Genomic DNA, 17,988 nt, shown 5'->3' on the forward strand with positions numbered 1-17,988 from the left:
AGTAGATCAAAGTGGTTAAAGTTAAGGGCTCTGGAGCCAGATTGTTCTAGATATAAATTCTGGCTCTGCCATTTCCTAACTATGTGACGTCACTATGTTACATAAACTTTCGAAGCCTCAGTTTCCTCATGAGGTGAATGAGGATAATAATAATGTCTTATTCATTGAGCTGTTGTAAGGAGGTGTACTTATAAGCCCTGAGCACAGTCTCTGGCTCATAGTAAATGTTCAATATCATCACCATCATCATTATCATCATCATCATCAAAACAGGAGTTGTTTGAAGTGTAGATATTAGGAATTGGTATCTAGAATGAAGAACTCTCAGAGCCTGAGGTATGAGAGGAGGTTAAGTGCAAAAGCAGAATGAAATCAGACAATACGTGCTCCCTGCAGAGAGGTGGGCTGCCTCCTTTAAAAGGATTCCCTGATGCAAGATAGAATGACTGACTCATCCATGGGGGGATATCTTTTATCTTGTAGCTTAAACATATCTCCTGGAAGGTGGTATACTGTATAGGATTCCAGAGTATAGAAATGGGATGGTGGAGGGGAGAAATGCTGGCGATAGAGCTCCAAGGAGAGTGGGGTGGGAATCTTCTGGTCATGGATCTTCTGCCGATAAGACCTATGAGAACCATCATGATAGAAGCCATAGACAGCTTCTCCCTTTGATCTTTCTTGCCCTCCTCTGATTGACTGATGCGTGTGTATGTGTGTTTTATGAGTCACTAGGAATGCCCATCAGCAGTGCTGACTTATACAAAAGTAGCTCTAGGTAGGGTGGACATTTGGGCTCATTGGAAGATAGCTCGGCTCACAGACCTATGTGATGTGTTTAAGTCCATCACTGGCTAGGATCTAAAGTGGGGTGGAGCTGCAAGACAAAAGTTTACGTGTTTTCCACTCTCTTCTTGCCTGGACAACATCTGACCACCAAACAGAAGGATGTTCATCTTTATCAACAGTTGTGAGTTGTCAGTTACATGGCTTCCTCCCCTTTCAGAAAAGACCTGATATAGATGATAGTGTTAAACACATACGCTAGACACTGTTATCTATATTAACTAACTTAATCTGTGAAACAACCCTGTGAGGTAGGTATAATGATTACCCAGATTTTTACAGGTGAGAGAACTGAGGTCATGTAACTTACAAAGACCATAAAAGTGTCTGTTGCATTGAAAAAGATATAACTATGTCTAAGCTTGTGTCTAGATTTAGGCTAAGACCCATGACTTCAGAAAGACTAAGAAAATTGGTCCGTGATCCTTCAATTTTTTTTTGGCTGTGCTGCATGGTTTGTGGGATATTTCCCCAACCAGGGATTGAACCTGTGCCCCCTGCAGTGGAAGCACAGAGTCCTAACCACTGAACCACCAGGGAATTCCCTGTGATTATTCTTATAGATTGTTTTATTCTAACTTTTGCATGAAGAGTGGAGTTTAGTGAAGCATTGATCCAAACTGTTTGTGCTAAGATGGAGATAGTGAAAAAAGAAAAGCCCATGTCTTGGCTTTTCCTAACATATGTTAGCCAATGACAAGTGCAAGGCTCTTTGCCCACATCACGAGATGACTGACAGATGGGAAGAGATGCCCTACAGTTTCCAGTGTGGCAGTTTTTAGGAATCCAGCGTTATGGATAGGTTTGAAGTAAGGAGAGGTTGCCAAGGAAAAGGTAATGAAGATTGAGCTGGATCTTGTGAAAGATGAATAGAAGGTGGTTGCGCAGGAAATTCCCGGCATGGGCAAAGATAGGGAAGGAGAAAAAAAAATGCAGGGCTTAAAAAAGAGCAATTCATTTTGACTGGAATATAGGGCACATGAAGGGGGATATTTGAAGTAAGAAGGATGGGAGATAGACCATGGAAGACTTTATTTTGTTTTATTTTATTTAAATTTTTATTTATTTATTTATTTATTTATTTATATTTTTGGCTGTGTTGGGTCATCATTGCTATGAGCAGGCTTTCTCTAGTTGCAGCGAGCGGGGGCTACTCTTCGTTGCGGTGCGCAGGCTTCTCATTGCGGTGGCTTCTCTTGTTGCGGAGCATGGGCTCTGGGCACGCGGGCTTCAGTAGTTGTGGCATGTGGGCTCAGTAGTTGCGGCTTGCGGGCTCTTGAGCGCAGGCTCAGTAGTTGTGGTGCGCGGGCTTAGTTGCTCCACGGCATGTGGGATCTTCCCGGGCCAGGGCTTGAACCTGTATCCCTTGCATTGGCAGGCAGATTCTTAATCACTGTGCCACCAGGGAAGCCCCAATCATGAAAGACTTTAAATGCCAGGCCAAGGAGTATGAATTCTACTTAATAGATAATGCGGGATCTATTAAATAAAATCTAAGTAAAAATTGGGGCTCTGGAGGAAGGACAACTTTTATTTCACTTATACCTACATGTAAACCCAGCCTGGGCTAGTATAGTCACTGTCTGATTGTGACTGTAGATTGAAGGCTATGGCAGGGTACTTCTTGTTTTGTTTGTTCTTTTTTTAACCATTAAAAAAATATTGAAGTATAGTTAAGTTATGATGTTGTGTTATTTTCAGGTGTACAGCAAAGCAGTTTAGTTATACATATATATATGCACACATTCTTTTTCAGATTCTTTTCCATTATACGTTATTATAAGATATTGAATATAGTTCCCTGTGCTATATAGTAGGTCCTTGTTGTTTATCTATTTTCTATATAGTAGTGTGTATCTGTTAATCCCAAACTCCTAATTTCCCCCCCGATCCCCTTTGATAACTGTAACTTTATTTTCTATGTCTGTGAGTCTATTTCTGTTTTGTAAGTAAGTTCATTCGTATCGTTTTTTTAGATTCCACATATAAGTGATATCATATGATATTTGTCTTTCTGTGTCTGACTTAATTCACTTAGTATGATAACCTCTAGGTCCATCCATGTTGCTGCAAATAGCATTATTTCATTCTTTTTTATGGCTGAGTAATATTCCATTGTATAAGCCACATCTTCTTTATCCATTCCTCTGTTGATGGACACTGAGGTTGCTTCCCTGTCTTGGCTATTGTAAATAGAGCAGCTTGTGGCAAGCTATTTCAATGCCCATTATTGTCTCTCTGACCATCGCAGGTGTCTGAAGGTAAGCTTGGTGCAAAGCACTGTTACCAAAAAAATGGTAAATAAGTGGAACTAGGATTTATGTTTTCTGACTCTTAGATCAGTTTGTTCATTTAACAAATATTTCTGAGCATCGTTTTAGGTATGGTATACTACCATGAGATACTACCATGAGTGAACATGGTTTTAGGGAAAACTATCATCCCTAAACTTAATCTACTGCCTGTCTCATTGGCTCCATCTTTACATTCTTGGATTTGAGCACTTTGTACTGCTCTTGTGGAACACCCAGTTCTGAGCTGCCATTATCTCTTGCCCCACTCCTTTCATAGCCTCTTAACTGGGCTCATGGCTTTTATTCTTGAGCTTCTAAACACGCACGGAAACCAGAGTAATATCACGAAATCACAATACTCTTCAATGGCTCTCATGATTAAAATCAAAACATCTCTCCACATCTCACAAGGCTTTGTATGAACACCCCTCCCTCCACCAAGACCTCTGATCTTACCTCCTTCCTTTCTCTCCCTTGTTCTCTATGCTCCATCCCCACTGGCTTCTTGCTGTTCTTTGAACTGTCATGGTGTATTCCTGCCTCAAAACCTTTACGCTTGCTGTTCCCTCTTTTTGAAATGTTCTTCTTCTAGATTCCAGCATGGCTGCACACCCCCTCCCCTGAATGCCATTCAGATTTCTATTTAAATGTCAGTTCTTCAGAGAATCATTCACTGACTAGCTATCTAGCTATTTTCATGGCACTTAGCGTGACATGAAATTATACTTTTAATTGTTTGTTAATTACATGTGTGACTTATTAGAACATAAGCTCTGTGTAGAGAGGACTTTGTTTACTGGTTCATCGGGGTATCCTCAGCACCTAGAACAGGACTTGACCCACGAGCACACAAATACCGTTGCATGAATGATTATTGGGACTTCTTTCGCAGCTTAGAAGAAAAGTTGTTTCATGCCTCAAAAAACTTAACATCTACTTGTATATGTTTTCCTTACTTAACACAGTTTCAAATTTGCCCTTCTTGACTTTTGCAACTCCTGAATAAACGGCGTCCATTTGAGGCCTATTACTGGCAGTCTGCAAATAGTAGAGTGCATTTCTGATTTTAATTCTTTTGGCCGCTGTGAATAGTTTTTCTCTTGTTGTTAGTAATTAAAACAAACAAGCAGAGAGACTCATATTATTCTATCTCATTGCCAAATTGGATATTGCTCAACTCAAAATTAAACGTATACACACCCATAAAACTAGCCAAACTGGCTATTACAATTACATAAATTTCCTTGTGTTCATTAGCAGTGTTGCCTTTCATGGTTTATCCTGTTTGGCATATACATCAAAGTAACAGTCATAAAGACTTCTATAAAATTTGGAGCATGTAGATGTGGAAAATTTTTAAAGATTTTTTTTTCCTTTCCAGCTAAATTTCAACAAAAGCATAACCTTGTTGTTGCAATATAAACCTTCCGGCACAGAATGGAGAAATTTGGTATTTTGCCAAAACTTGGTACTTTCAGCCCAGCAGTCAGAGTCACCTAAAAACGGCAGATATGATTCAGCTTTGTACTCTGCATCTTGGGAATTAGTGTCAGAATACCAGCCCTGATCTCTTTAGTGAATGATTCATTTGCTAACATGATTAACAATTCTGGGAGCTGGCAATGTTGGCCACTAGTATCAGATTTTTAGAAGCTGCCTGTTTTAATGGCATTGCACATGTGTTTGTTTGTACTTCGTGGGGAGGGAGGTCTTGAATCTGCTGTTGTGATTTTTACTGTTTTTATCTGAACCAGGAGAATGAGCTTCTTAGGATTTCTGTAGCTTTCCATTTTCTACGGGTAATACCCATGCATGAGAAAACCGAAACAATAACAGGTAGTTCCCCTAACAGATAGGGGAATAAAGAATAAAAAAGAGTGATGAAGCGTCATCAATGAAACCTTGTAGATCAAGTTCATAGAAATTTGACGAGCATGTTGAGTAAAAAATATTTAGCTTCAGTTCATTGTTTGAGTCAACCTTTTTGAATACAAAGAATTCAGAAAAACTGGGGCAGGTGGTCAGATTGAGGTTATCGTTATCTTATGATTAGTTCACATGTCTGTCTCTCTTGGGGTGGTCTGTGAGCTCCTTGAAGTTAAAACCTTATTCATTGGGGACTTCCCTGGTGGCGCAATGGTTAAGAATCCGCCTGCCAATGCAGGGGACAGGGTTCGAGCCCTGGTCCGGAAAGATCCCACATGCCGCGGAGCAGCTAAGCCCGTGCGCCACAACTGCTGAGCCTGCGCTCTAGAGCAGGCAAGCCACAATTACTGAGCCTACAAGCCACAACTACTGAGCCCATGAGCCACAATTACTGAAGCCCGCGGGCCCTAGAGCCCATGCTCGGCAACAAGAGAAGCCACCGCAATGAGAAACCTGTGCACTGCAACGAAGAGTAGCCCCCTCTCGCTGCAACTAGAGAAAGCCCGCGTGCAGCAATGAAGACCGAACAACGAAGACCTAACACAGCCAAAATTAAAAACAAACAGATAAAAAAAAACCCAAAAAAACCTTATTCATTATTTCCCATTGCTTGGCATGGCACTTTGTGTAGCTTAATAACAAGGATGATTTGATGATGCTGGTCATGGCTAACATTACTCAGCTTACCATATGCCAGGTACTATGCTAATTACTTTGTATACATTACCACATTTAATTCTTTTTTAAAAAAAATTTTAATTTTTTACAATTCTTTTTAAAATTTTTATTGAAATACAGTTGATTTACAATGTTGTGTTACTATCAGGTGTACAGCAAAGTGATTTAGTTATACATATATCTATATCTATTCTTTTTTTACATTCTCTTCCATTATAGGTTATTAAAATATATTGAGTATAGTTCCCTGTGCTATACAGTAGGTCCTTGTTGGTTACCTATTTTATATATAGTGGTGTGTATATTTTAATCCCAAATTCCTAATTTATCCCTCTCCCCCACCTTTGGTAACCAGAAGTTTGTCTTCTATGTCTGTGGGTCTATTTTGTAGATAAGTTCATTTGTATCATTTTTTTAGGTTCCACATATAAGTGATATCATATGATGTTTGTCTTTCTCTGTCTGGTTTGCTTCACTTGGTATGATCATCTCTAGGTCCATACCATAGTTATTTATTTATTTATTTTTGGCTGCACCACGTGGCTTGTGGGATCTTAGTTTCCCAACCAGGGACTGAACTCGGGTCCTTGGCAGTGAGAGTGCAGAGTACTAACCATTGGGCTGCCCGGGACTTCTCCCATATGTAATTCTTACAACAATATATTCTGTCCATGTCTGGGGAAGAAACGGAGGCTTAGAGATGTTCATCAACTTGTCCACGGTCACACAGCTAATGAAGTGTTGGACCTGGGATTTCAAACCACTTCTAATCTTCATTGTAAGTCCATATTGTTAGTTAAGACACCGTATGCTTGTTGCCTGAATGAATGAGTGTAGGACCCCTTCTCCACACAGTCCCCATGACTCAGCCAAGAGTTAAAATGTGACAAACAGAACTAGACAGTGGTCATGGCCTAGAACTAACCTCATCAACCAGTAAGAGAAGAGCAACCTTCAGTGTGGGTAGTCAGAGATGAAAGAATTACCTGTGTCACTGATTACCTTCAAATGTGAGGAGGACAGTAGACTTAAGAAAAAGGGGAGGGAAGAAAGTGCCGAAAAAGGGAAACCTAAGCAAAGAGAAAAGTGGGAATTTTTTAAGGAGAAGGTAGATTTTCATCCCTGGAAGCTTCCGTAGTGATGCGTTTAAACCCTCATCTTGTTCAGATTCCTGCGGGTATGCATGGGGCAGGAGAAAAGAAAGCCAGTGGAAAGGTTTGAGCATTCCTCTGTACACCGAGCTGCCCTTCCTCCTTACCCGGAGTCATCTATGCTTTGGAAGCAAGTGGGTGGAAAGTTTTGCCCACTTTGGCTCCTTTAGCTTTTGCTCATGGGTGTAGGTTTGTGTGCCCTGCTCTCCCATGGGGAGTTCAGGTTGCTTTACTTGCTCTTGGGTCTAACAGGGTGAGACATGTACCTGTGTTTGCAGGCCTATTCCAGGAAAACTTGTCATACTGGCCATGGAAATCGTTAAAGCAAAGTGGGAGGCCAGGTTGTCTTATTTTCATGCCGATACTTGGGTTGCTTTCCTCCTGTCCAGCCAGAGCATAGCCCCGATGGAGCGAGGAGGACCAAGAGGAAACCATTTGCATGTAGTGCTCACCTGGCAATTCTGAGGACGTTAGCTAAGTGACATGTTCACAGACAACAGGCATTCGAAAGGAATGTCCCCATCAAAAAACTAAAAAAAAGAAATCATGGTTTTTTCCAGCACTTGTTATCTCTTACATTGCTTCAGTGCTCTGGATCCTACAATCCTGATGGCTCTCAAGCTTTTCAAACTGATTCTTTTCAGGTTCTGATTCTTCCCTCCTTTAGTCCTTGAGTCTCTGTCAGGCCTATCCTCTGGCCTCTATTTGCCCAGTGGTTTTCAGAGGACTGATTGAAGCCTCAGTATGAGCTTACTGCAGACCTGCTATAGGAAAAACTAACTCTCTTTCCTAAAGGCAGCATCATCAACCACTGATGGAAGGTGTTCTTCTCCCAAGGTGATTATGTAAGAATTAATGATGGGTAAACATCCATGTGAAGAGATTTATTTTGGATAAACATTATAAACTGGTCTGCTTAATAGGAATTTATCTGACCTTTACTGTTTTTTTCTTTCTTTTCTCTGTTCTGCAAATTTTCAAGAACAGGTACGAACATCATTAATCATTAGAGAAATGCAAATCAAAACTACAATGAGATAACATCTCACACTGGTCAGAATGGCCATCATCAAAAAAATCTACAAACAATAAATGCTGGAGAGGGTGTGGAGAAAAGGGAACACTCTTGCACTGTTGATGGGAATGCAAATTGATACAGCCACTATGGAGAAGAGTATGGAGGTTCCTTAAAAAACTAAAAATAGAATTACCATATGACCCAGCAATCCCACTACTGGGCATATATCTTGAGAAAACCATAATTCAAAAAGAGTCATGTACCAAAATGTTCATTGCTGCTCTATTTACAATAGCCAGGACATGGAAGCAACCTAGGTGTCCATTGACAGATGAATGGATAAAGAAGATGTGGCACATATATACAATGGAATATTACTCAGCCATAAAAAGAAACGAAATTGAGTTATTTGTAGTGAGGTGGATGGACCTAGAGTCTGTTATCCAGAGTGAAGTAAGTCAGAAAGAGAAAAACAAATACCATATGCTAACGTATATATATGGAATCTAAGGGGAAAAAAAAGGTCCTGAAGAACCTAGGGGCAAGATGGGAATTAAGATACAGACCTTCTAGAGAATGGACTTGAGGATACGGGGAGGGGGAAGGGTAAGCTGGGACAAAGCGAGAGAGTGGCATGGACATATATACACTACCAAGCGTAAAATAGATAGCTAGTAGGAAGCAGCCGCATAGCACAGGGAGATCAGCTCAGTGGTTTGTGACCACCTAGAGGGGTGGGATAGGGAGGGTGGGAGGGAGGGAGATGCAAGAGGGAAGAGATATGGGAACATATGTATATGTATAACTGATTCACTTTGTTATAAAGCAGAAACTAACACACCATTGTAAAGCAATTATACTCCAATAAAGATATTAAAAAAAAAAAAAGAACAGGTACAGTGTGATATTCTCCCTACTTCCCAGTCCAGGGTGGAGAGGAACTTTGTGAGACCTGACATTCCTGTGATACTTTGATAACTTCCACTTCAGGGGAAACAAAGGAGGGTACAGATGCATGCAAATGCAAAACCGAACAAGATACCAGCATAACTGACTCAACCGTCCCCTCCTTCCCGGAAAGGTTCTAGTGAGAAGAAACCATACTTTGGAGGAGTTCAGGTATTTTCTGCATCTTGGTTTACTCTTTCCTAGCAGGTAGCATTGGATCTGTGAGAGCTTTTTGCTTTTGAGAGCTCCTACCCAGAGGATAGAAAGCCTTATCTGTCCTCCAGCCCCTTCTCCCAGCTCTCAGGTCTCTCTGAACCCATCTTTGATTTCCTGAAATGTACAGAGGCCCCAAATGGTCCATATCTGATGCAGAGCTAATTTATATACATCATTGTCAAAGAGGATGAAATAGTCATTGTTTCCTGTCTCCCAATGTGATTTAAAAAATTTGATGGCAGAACCTAATTTCTCTCATCTTTTCATGTTTATTGATTGGCAGTCTACTGTTCTACACTTGATTCGTGCCTTGTATGCTGCTTCTATTAAAAGGCTCATCAGGTTGAACCATATGCAGACAGAGCAAATGGGACTTTTGGAGAAAAGGAAAGTTTTTGATGGAAGCTCTTATTCTTTGTTTGATAACTGGAGAAAATACTTTTTAAAGATTATTTTCCCCGTTGGAACAATTGGAAGAACAGTTACATTCACTTTATAGTTTCTGCATGAGGTACTAATTTTATCCAAAAAAGAAAGAATAAAAATGCCACTCTCCAGGAATCCATCTTTTGTTACATTTCACGAGAACAAAATGCACAGAAAAATATGGCTAAACACACTGCATTCACATTTTCTCCACCTTTGGACTGTTACCAGTCATAAAACTCCATCTCGTATAGACAATCTGTTAAAATAAGTTACTAAGAAACCCAAACAGGTGTAAAGGTCATTCTTAGTATGAGTGGGCTCTCTTTTTGCCGTGGTTATAGCCAAACCAAAACTCAACCTTGAGATGGTGTTTTATAGTTGATATTTTAAACTGTAAACCACATTATATGATTGTACAACCGCACCCAGCAGAGTCAACTTTCCTGTTTCGAACTCTTCTGCGATTCAGCGCGTAATTCATGTTCCTTTGTCATGTTTTCACTTTGTTCAGACCTCAGAGTTTATGAGCAGGTTGCTCCACTGCATTTTAAACATGTTGTCTGTCCCAAGGGGTATTTTAAGAAATATATGGGCAATGAAAAGGAAGCCAAATGTATTCTTCGTAGGAGAGACAGAGGATCTTTAACAAACTAGAAGGAATTCTATTTCTGGAGATACCATACACTATCTCACTAAATCCTTGATAAGCTTCTGAGAAATATTAAGGATGCAGGTTAAGAAAGGTGAATGGGGCTTCCCTGGTGGCGCAGTGGTTGAGAGTCCAACTGCCGACGCAGGGGACACGGGTTCGTGCCCCGGTCCGGGAAGATCCCACATGCCGCGGAGCGGCTGGACCCGTGAGCCATGGCCGCTGAGCCTGCGCGTCCGGAGCCTGTGCTCCGCAACGGGAGAGGCCACAGCAGTGAGAGGCCCGCGTACCGCAAAAAAAAAAAAAAAAAAGAAAAAAAAAAGAAAGGTGAATGACTTGCTCAAGTTCAATTAGCTGATGTACGTTTAGCTGGAATTGTACACTTGGCTGGATGCCTAGTTCCAGCCTAGTGTGGTTTAGCTCCAACTCAGTCTGCATCCCAAGGCCACCTCATTGACTAAACGTTCCCTGTGGTGGTCTCCAACACTTATGCTCCCAAGAGCTTTAAACTTGCAAGGGCAGAAGAATAGAAGTGTCTTTGTGGATTTGGCCTGGCTTTTCAATGATAAGATAATGAATGGTTGGTCATCATGCTGAAAACTTAGATGTTCTTGGTTGGCTCAGCCAAATTGAAGAGCTTCTATGTGCATCTGGATAAAGGAAATAATGTGTGACAGACTTAGCTTGCTTTTCTCTAAGTGTGAGCACTGCTGAGCCATTGCTTTTAGTAAAGTCAGAGCAGGTTTTTTCCCCTCTCCATGCAGAAAAATCTATTGATTTCTACAACTCACTCCTACCTTAAATAAGTCTGTTAAAATGTATATTTTATTTTATTTTTTTAAAAAAATAATTTATTTTATTTTTATTTATTTTTGGCTGTGTTGGCTTTTCATTGCTGTGCGCAGGCTTTCTCTAGTTGCAGCGAGCGGGGGCTACTCTTCGTTGCGGTGCACGGGCTTCACTGTGGTGGCTTCTTTTGTTGCGGAGCATGGGCTTTAGGCACGCGGGCTCAGTAGTTGTGGTTCACAGGCTCTAGAGCACAGGCTCAGTAGTTGTGGCACACGGGTTTAGTTCCTCCACGGCATGTGGGATCGTCCCAGACCAGGGCTTGAACCTGTGTCCCCTGCATTGGCAGGCGGATTCTTAACCACTGCACCGCCAGGGAAGCCCTAAAATGTACATTTTAAATAAAACTTTTCAAACTCCTTTACCTACCAGCTTAGAAGCAGGAACGTGTCTTTTCTCCTTCAGTCTAGCTTAAGGAAAAAGGACTCTTTTGGAACCTGATATGTGAAGTTGCCTTGGCTGACTTTGGAGCTTTCTAGACCAATGTTCTTTTTTCTCCAAAGATGACACATTTACGGCATTAATTATTCTGAAATGTAGTATCACTTTCCTCCATTCATCTGTGCTATAAAATTGTATAACTTTCAGTCAGATGAGATTTAAAAAACCCTCATATTCTTTCTAATTGGAAATTGGATCTCAAGGAACTTATGATTTAGTTGGGGAGTCACTTTGGTTACCATGATATGGATGGAGTACCATGGGATGGGTGGAATGTGTTTCGGTGGGGGTAGGCTGGAGGTGTCGTTCATCACTGCTGCTTGGAGTAGCTGGAAGAAATGAATGAATTAGCATTTGAACTAGGGCTTGAGGGAGCAGCTGAATTTGGTTAGGTGAAGAGCAGGAAGAAGAAATTGCCGTGCAGTAGGTGGAACATGAGAGAAAACTCAAAGACAGGGATGAATACTGAATATGGGGGGTGGGGATGACAGAAAATGTTGGGACAAATGAAAGATATGTGTTTGCCACACAATTATTGGACCAGATTTTTTGCTTTCTTTTGTAGGAGTTTTCTAGATCTGGTTAGAGAAGAAAATGAACCCTGGCAAGACCTCCAGCTGGCTAAAGCAAGATATGGGAGAAAAATATATCCATTCTTTTGTCCTACTTTCCACATCTTAATGACAGGCACAAACATTTTTAGTGCTGTTGTTGCTAAGCCAATAAATGGATAAATAAAGGAAGATATAAGACCAAAATGGCCCAGCTGAAGACCGTCTGTAGTAGGTTTCTCAGTCTCAGCACTATTGACATTTTGAACTGAATAATTATTTTTGTTTTGGGAAATGGGCACTGTCCTACGCAACATAAAATGAATGTCTGGCAGCATCCCTGATGCTACCCACTAGATGCCAATAGCAACCCTGACCCACTGCCCCAGGTGGGAAAACCAAAAATTTCCTCCGACATTGCCAAATATACTTTCGGGGGCAAAATCATCTCCAGTGGAGATTTATGCTTTATGGTAGATAGAATGACCTGGTAACAGGAATGGTTTCTTTATGCCTGCAAACTTGCTGAGCCAGGTTGAAGATTTATGACCTGAGAAAAGGCAACCACAGCAGGTGTGGAGCTTTAGAAAGAGTAGTGTCTCTGCCCTGGAAGGACCTCAGGGTCAAGAATATGTCCTGTTCATCTTTGAATGCTCTTCCTAGAGCCTAGCACAGTTCCCGCAACCTAGAAAATGGTCAGTAAGTGTTGAATAAATGGGATGTTTGCTTAGAATCTCAGTGAAGGAATCATAGGGACAAACAGATGTTTACTTGAAACTATATCCATTTTTTGCCTTGTTGTGTTCTATTGAGGGTCTCTTGAATATTGCAGAAGTGACCAAGGTTACCAGTATGATCATGGGCAGCAAACATATGGGAAAATGAATAGAGTGACAAACATCACAAGGCCGGATTATCAGTTCTGTGGCCAGAAAGTGTAGGGTTTGGAGAGAGACTATGTAGAAGAAGCAGGGCGAGAGCTTCCCTTATATTGAAAGATTATTTACAGTTCTCACTGTAGCAAGTTATTAGTTTGATATCTCTTGCATTCGAACTTTGCATCTTGTCTTAACTAAGGATTTATGTATCTTCCTCCCAAGGGAGCAGGATGGGGTGTCTTGAGTCCTAAGCTGTGGAACCTCAGCTTCTTCAGTGAAAGACTTGGCTAGTGGGGAGTGAAGGGAGACGTGGTGAGAGTCCAGGGATGGGAGATGAGTTCCATGTGGCAAAGATGTGTGTGTCCATCCTTCTGACCAAGTGGTGACAAAGTAAAGGAGGAAAACAGGCAGCTCACTTTTCCTCCTCTCAGGACTCTTCTTGGCCCTGCTTCACTCACATCTTTCATTTCTGAGTAACACGTTATTTTGTGTTTGACATATTCCTCATTACTAATGACTAATCTCAACAATTCCAGGGTTAGGATTTGAGGGAACTTCTGTTTGGAAGTTCAGATTGGCTGGCCTCTATTTGGAAGATCTTTCTGTGAAAATTTCAGGTTAAGCGTCCTCTAATGCAGGCAGCTTTCTATCTGTTCCTGGATACTGCATCAATAGGGGCATCTTTTAAATTCCAGACTCATGGACTCGAGTGTCTAGTTGCTATCTCCACTTGGATAGCTTGCAGATACCTCCAACATTACATGCCTCAAAATGAATGGTTTCCCGTCTCCCCTCCCAACCTGCTCCTGCATCCTTACCCATCTCATTCAAAGGCAATTCCATCTTTCCAGCAGCTTAGGTCAAAACCCTTGGAGTCAGCCTCCTCTCCCCACTGTGTCTCACACCGTCATCACACACCAACAAAACTTGTTGGCTTTACTTTCAAAGTATATCTAAGATCTGAACATTTCTCACCATCTGCATTGCTGCCATTATGGTCTGAGCTACCAAAAACTCAAGATAGTGGCCAGGATGACATTTTAAAATTGTAATTTTAAAAAATTAATTTTTATTGGAGTATAGTTGCTTTACAATAAAAAACTTTAAAAAAATTAGACGTTAGATCTTTTCACGCTTTTACTCAAAACCTTTCGATGTCTCCCTATCTCAGAGTAAAAACCAAATTCTTTATGTGGTTCTACAATTCCCTCCTAACCCTTTTTCCTTCACAACTCATCTCCTGCTACCCTCTGCTCACTCACTCACCAGCTCTCCTTCCACTTGATTTCTTAAGCATAGAAGACATGCCCTAAGTGTTCCTTCAGCCTGGAACCCTCTCCTCCCAGATATCAACATGGCTACATTTGGCACCTTCAAATCTTTGCATAAGTATCACCTTTCAATGAGACTTACACTGACTCTGCTATTTAAAACTATAACCTGTTTTGTACTCCCCCCAGCATCTGACCTCTTACCCTTCAGTCCCTTTTTTCCCCTAGTATTTCTTTAAAAAAAATTTTTTTCAAGTATAGTTGATTTACAATGTTGTGCTTTCAGTCTTTTTTTTTAAAAAGTAGCATTTATCAACTCCTAATATACTCTATAATTTATTTATTCACTACATTTATTTTTTTGTCTCCCATGGGAGAACAGAAGCCTCACAAGGGCAAGGATCTTTGTTTAACCAAACGACCTAAAACAATGTCTTGCACATAGTGGTGCTCGTAAATATTGGGAGTTGAATAAATATCTCTTTCAGCATATATTAGCTGTTTCACTGCCCAGACTATGGACTCTTTTTTTTTTGTATTTTATTTTATTATTATTATTTTTTAATTGAGGTATAGTTGATTTACAATATTATATGTTTCAGGTGTACAACATAGTGATTCACAGTTTTTAAAGGTTATACTCCATTTATAGTTATTATAAAATATTGGCTATATTCTCTGTGCTGTACAATATGTCTTTGTAGCTTATTTATTTTATACATACTAGTTTGTACCTCTTAATCCCTTCCTCCTACCCTGTCTCTCCACCCTCCCCTCTCCCCAGTGGTCACCATTAGTTTGTTCTCTATATCTGTGAATCTGCTTCTTTTTTGTTATATTCACTAGTTTGTTTTATTCTTTAGATTCCACATATGTGATATCATACAGTATTTGTCTTTCTCTGTTGTCTGACTTATACCCTAAGCATAATACCCTCCAAGTCTATCCATGTTGTTGCAAATGGCAACATTTCATTCTTTTATATGGCTGAGTAATATTCCATTGTGTGTGTGTGTGTGTGTGTGTGTGTGTGTGTATACTTACCACATCTTTTTTATCCATTCATCTGTTGATGGACAACTAGGTTGCTCCCAGATCTTGACTATTGTAAATAATGTTGGTATGAACATTGAGATGCATTTATCTTTTTGAATTAGTGTTTTCATCTTCTTCCAATATCAGACTGTGGACTCTTTTGGGGAAAATGATCCATAGAGGACACTAATAGCAGTGGTTAATAGTATTTTCCTTAAAGTGTGTTCTTCAAATTGTGTAAGCTTCAGGGCCCATGAAACCTGGCCTGCTCCTGACCAACTTCCTAGTGTTAGTATGAGAATTAAAAAGATAATACAGAGGGAATTCCCTGGCAGCCCAGTGGTTAGGGCTCTGTGCTTTCACTGTCGAGGGCCTGGGTTCAATCCCTGGTCAGGGAACTAAGATCCCACAAGCCACACAGCACGGCCAAACAAAACAAAACAAAAACCTCCAAAATTAAAAAAACAAACCAACAACAACAACAAGAAAATGCATGTATGGAACTTAGAAAAGAGCCTGGCACATTGAGCTTAAAGACTGTATTATGTTTTGAACTGCCTCCTGCCCCCATTGTGATTAGCTCAGTTGATGGAACAGAGTAGGGGGTGAAAAAATAAATAAACAAATCAATTGAATGAATGGATATTTTGATATGATAGTTCAACCATCTTTCTAGGTTTTTACTGCTAAGTGCTACCGGCCTTCCTTTTATTATTTTTTAAGACTTTTTTGGGGAGCAGTTTTAGGTTCACAGTAAAGTTGAGAGGAAAGGACAGAGATTTTCCATAAACCTCCTGCCCTCATACAGCATAGCCTCCTGCATTATCAACATCGCTCACCAGAGTGGAACATTTGTTACCACTGATGGACCCACACTGACACATCATCATCACCTAGAGTCCCTAGTTTACATTAGGGTTCACTCTTAGTGTTGTATAGTCTATGGGTTTGGACAAATGTAAAACAACATGTATCCACCATCATAGTATCATGCGATGTACTTTCACTGCCCTAAAAAACTCTGTGCTCTGTCTATTCATCCCTCCCTCCACTAACTCTTAGTGACCTCTGATCTTTGAATTTTCTCCATAGCCTTTTCCAGCATGTCATACGATTGGAGTCATGCAGTATGTAGCCTTTCCAGATTGCTTCTTCGATGTAGTAATGTCCATTTAAGGTTCCTTCACATCTTCCCATGGCTTGATAGCTCATATCTTTTCATTGCTGAATCATATTCCATTGTCTGGATGCACCAGAGTTTTTTTATACCGTCCTCCTCCTTTTTTTTAGAGTTAGGTTTCTGTGCTCAGGGATTTGTCAAAAGATTCACATAAAAATGTCCATGTGTAGATTTGCTTGTATTTTATCAGGTACCTATCAAGACAGCATCTGAATGACATGGTCTTCCATGATAATATCTCTAATCTGTGAATAAGACTGAAGGTCAGAATCATTTATTTTCTCAACAGGCCTTAACATAATGTGGTTCCAAATCATATAGTGAGCGTAAACACATGATAAATGGTAATGAGGTTAAAATGAGACTTGTTTTTAAACAGCCCCTTTCTTATTTTATGTGCCTATGTTAATATTATTTCATTTTTCCTAAGGTTCCTACCCTCAGTCTCACCTTTTCCATCATATTGATTTTTTGTACCTGCCATATTTTTAGTTAACCCACTAGCTAGATAAATAAATTTTATTTTGTTTATTTTTTTAAACTTTTTTTTGACTGCCCTGTGCAGCTTGTGGGATCTTAGTTCCCCGACCAGGGATTGAACCCGAGCCCCGGCAATGAAAGAGCCTAGTCCTAGCCACTGGATGGCCAGGGAATTCCCCAGATAAATATATTTTAAATATAAGCCTGTAATGACTGTTCCTATAGAGTAAGGCAAACTTTCTGACTTAAATCTCATAGAAAAAAAAAAAACCCAACTGAGACAGGATTTAGATGTGACTACTGAATTACTTTTACTTTCTTTCCTCCAGTTTACCTCTCAGTGCAGTATAATCTGGCTTTATTATACCATCTACTGAAGCTACTTTATCATCTACTGAAGTTGCTTTTTCAGTGGTCAACAGTGAGCTGCTAACTGCCAAAGCCTTCGAGTGAGCACTCCTTCTACCTGGTGTCTGCAGCATTCTGTGATGTTCAATCTCTTCTTGAAACAGCCTCTGAACTTGGATCCTGTGGCAAGATTTTTTCTCTTCTTCTTTCTCTGGCTATTCTTAGTATCCTGCCTGAGCTCTTCACTGTTTTCTAAAGAGCTGTCTTTGGCCACCTTCTTGCTTAGTCAACTTTTGCCAGAGGTTAAGTTCATACTTAACCTATATTTGGGTGGCTCCAAAGTCTGTATGTCCAGATTTATCGTGAACTTCAGACCCAAATTTTCATCAGCCTCTTGGAACTGTCTGCAAGAATATCTTTCAGGTGTCTCGAACTCAACATGTCCCAAAGTATAACATATTGTTTTCTACCTTTAGCACTAATTTCCTTCCCTCTGTGTTCTCTGTCTCAGCTAATGGCAATACTATGCATGGACCAGGTTTCTGAAGCTAGAAACACTGGAATCATCTTCAAGTTCCTTCTCTTGACATTTCTCCTTTCCAACACACCCCCTCCACAGTTTACCTCTCTAAAGCATTACCTCTAAAACACCAGAATGGTCTCCTGTTAAAAAAAACATCTCCACTGTCTTTCCATTCAAAAGGACATTTTATAAACACCTTGGAAGTGTTTGGTGGTGAAAAAGTTCTGGCAGAAAAATAACTGAAGGGAAGGCAAAACGGCACGAGAAAACGTTTCCAAAG

This window comes from Leucopleurus acutus (genome assembly GCF_964270905.1).
Source record: "Leucopleurus acutus genome assembly, chromosome: 18".
Lineage (NCBI taxonomy): Eukaryota > Metazoa > Chordata > Mammalia > Artiodactyla > Delphinidae > Leucopleurus > Leucopleurus acutus.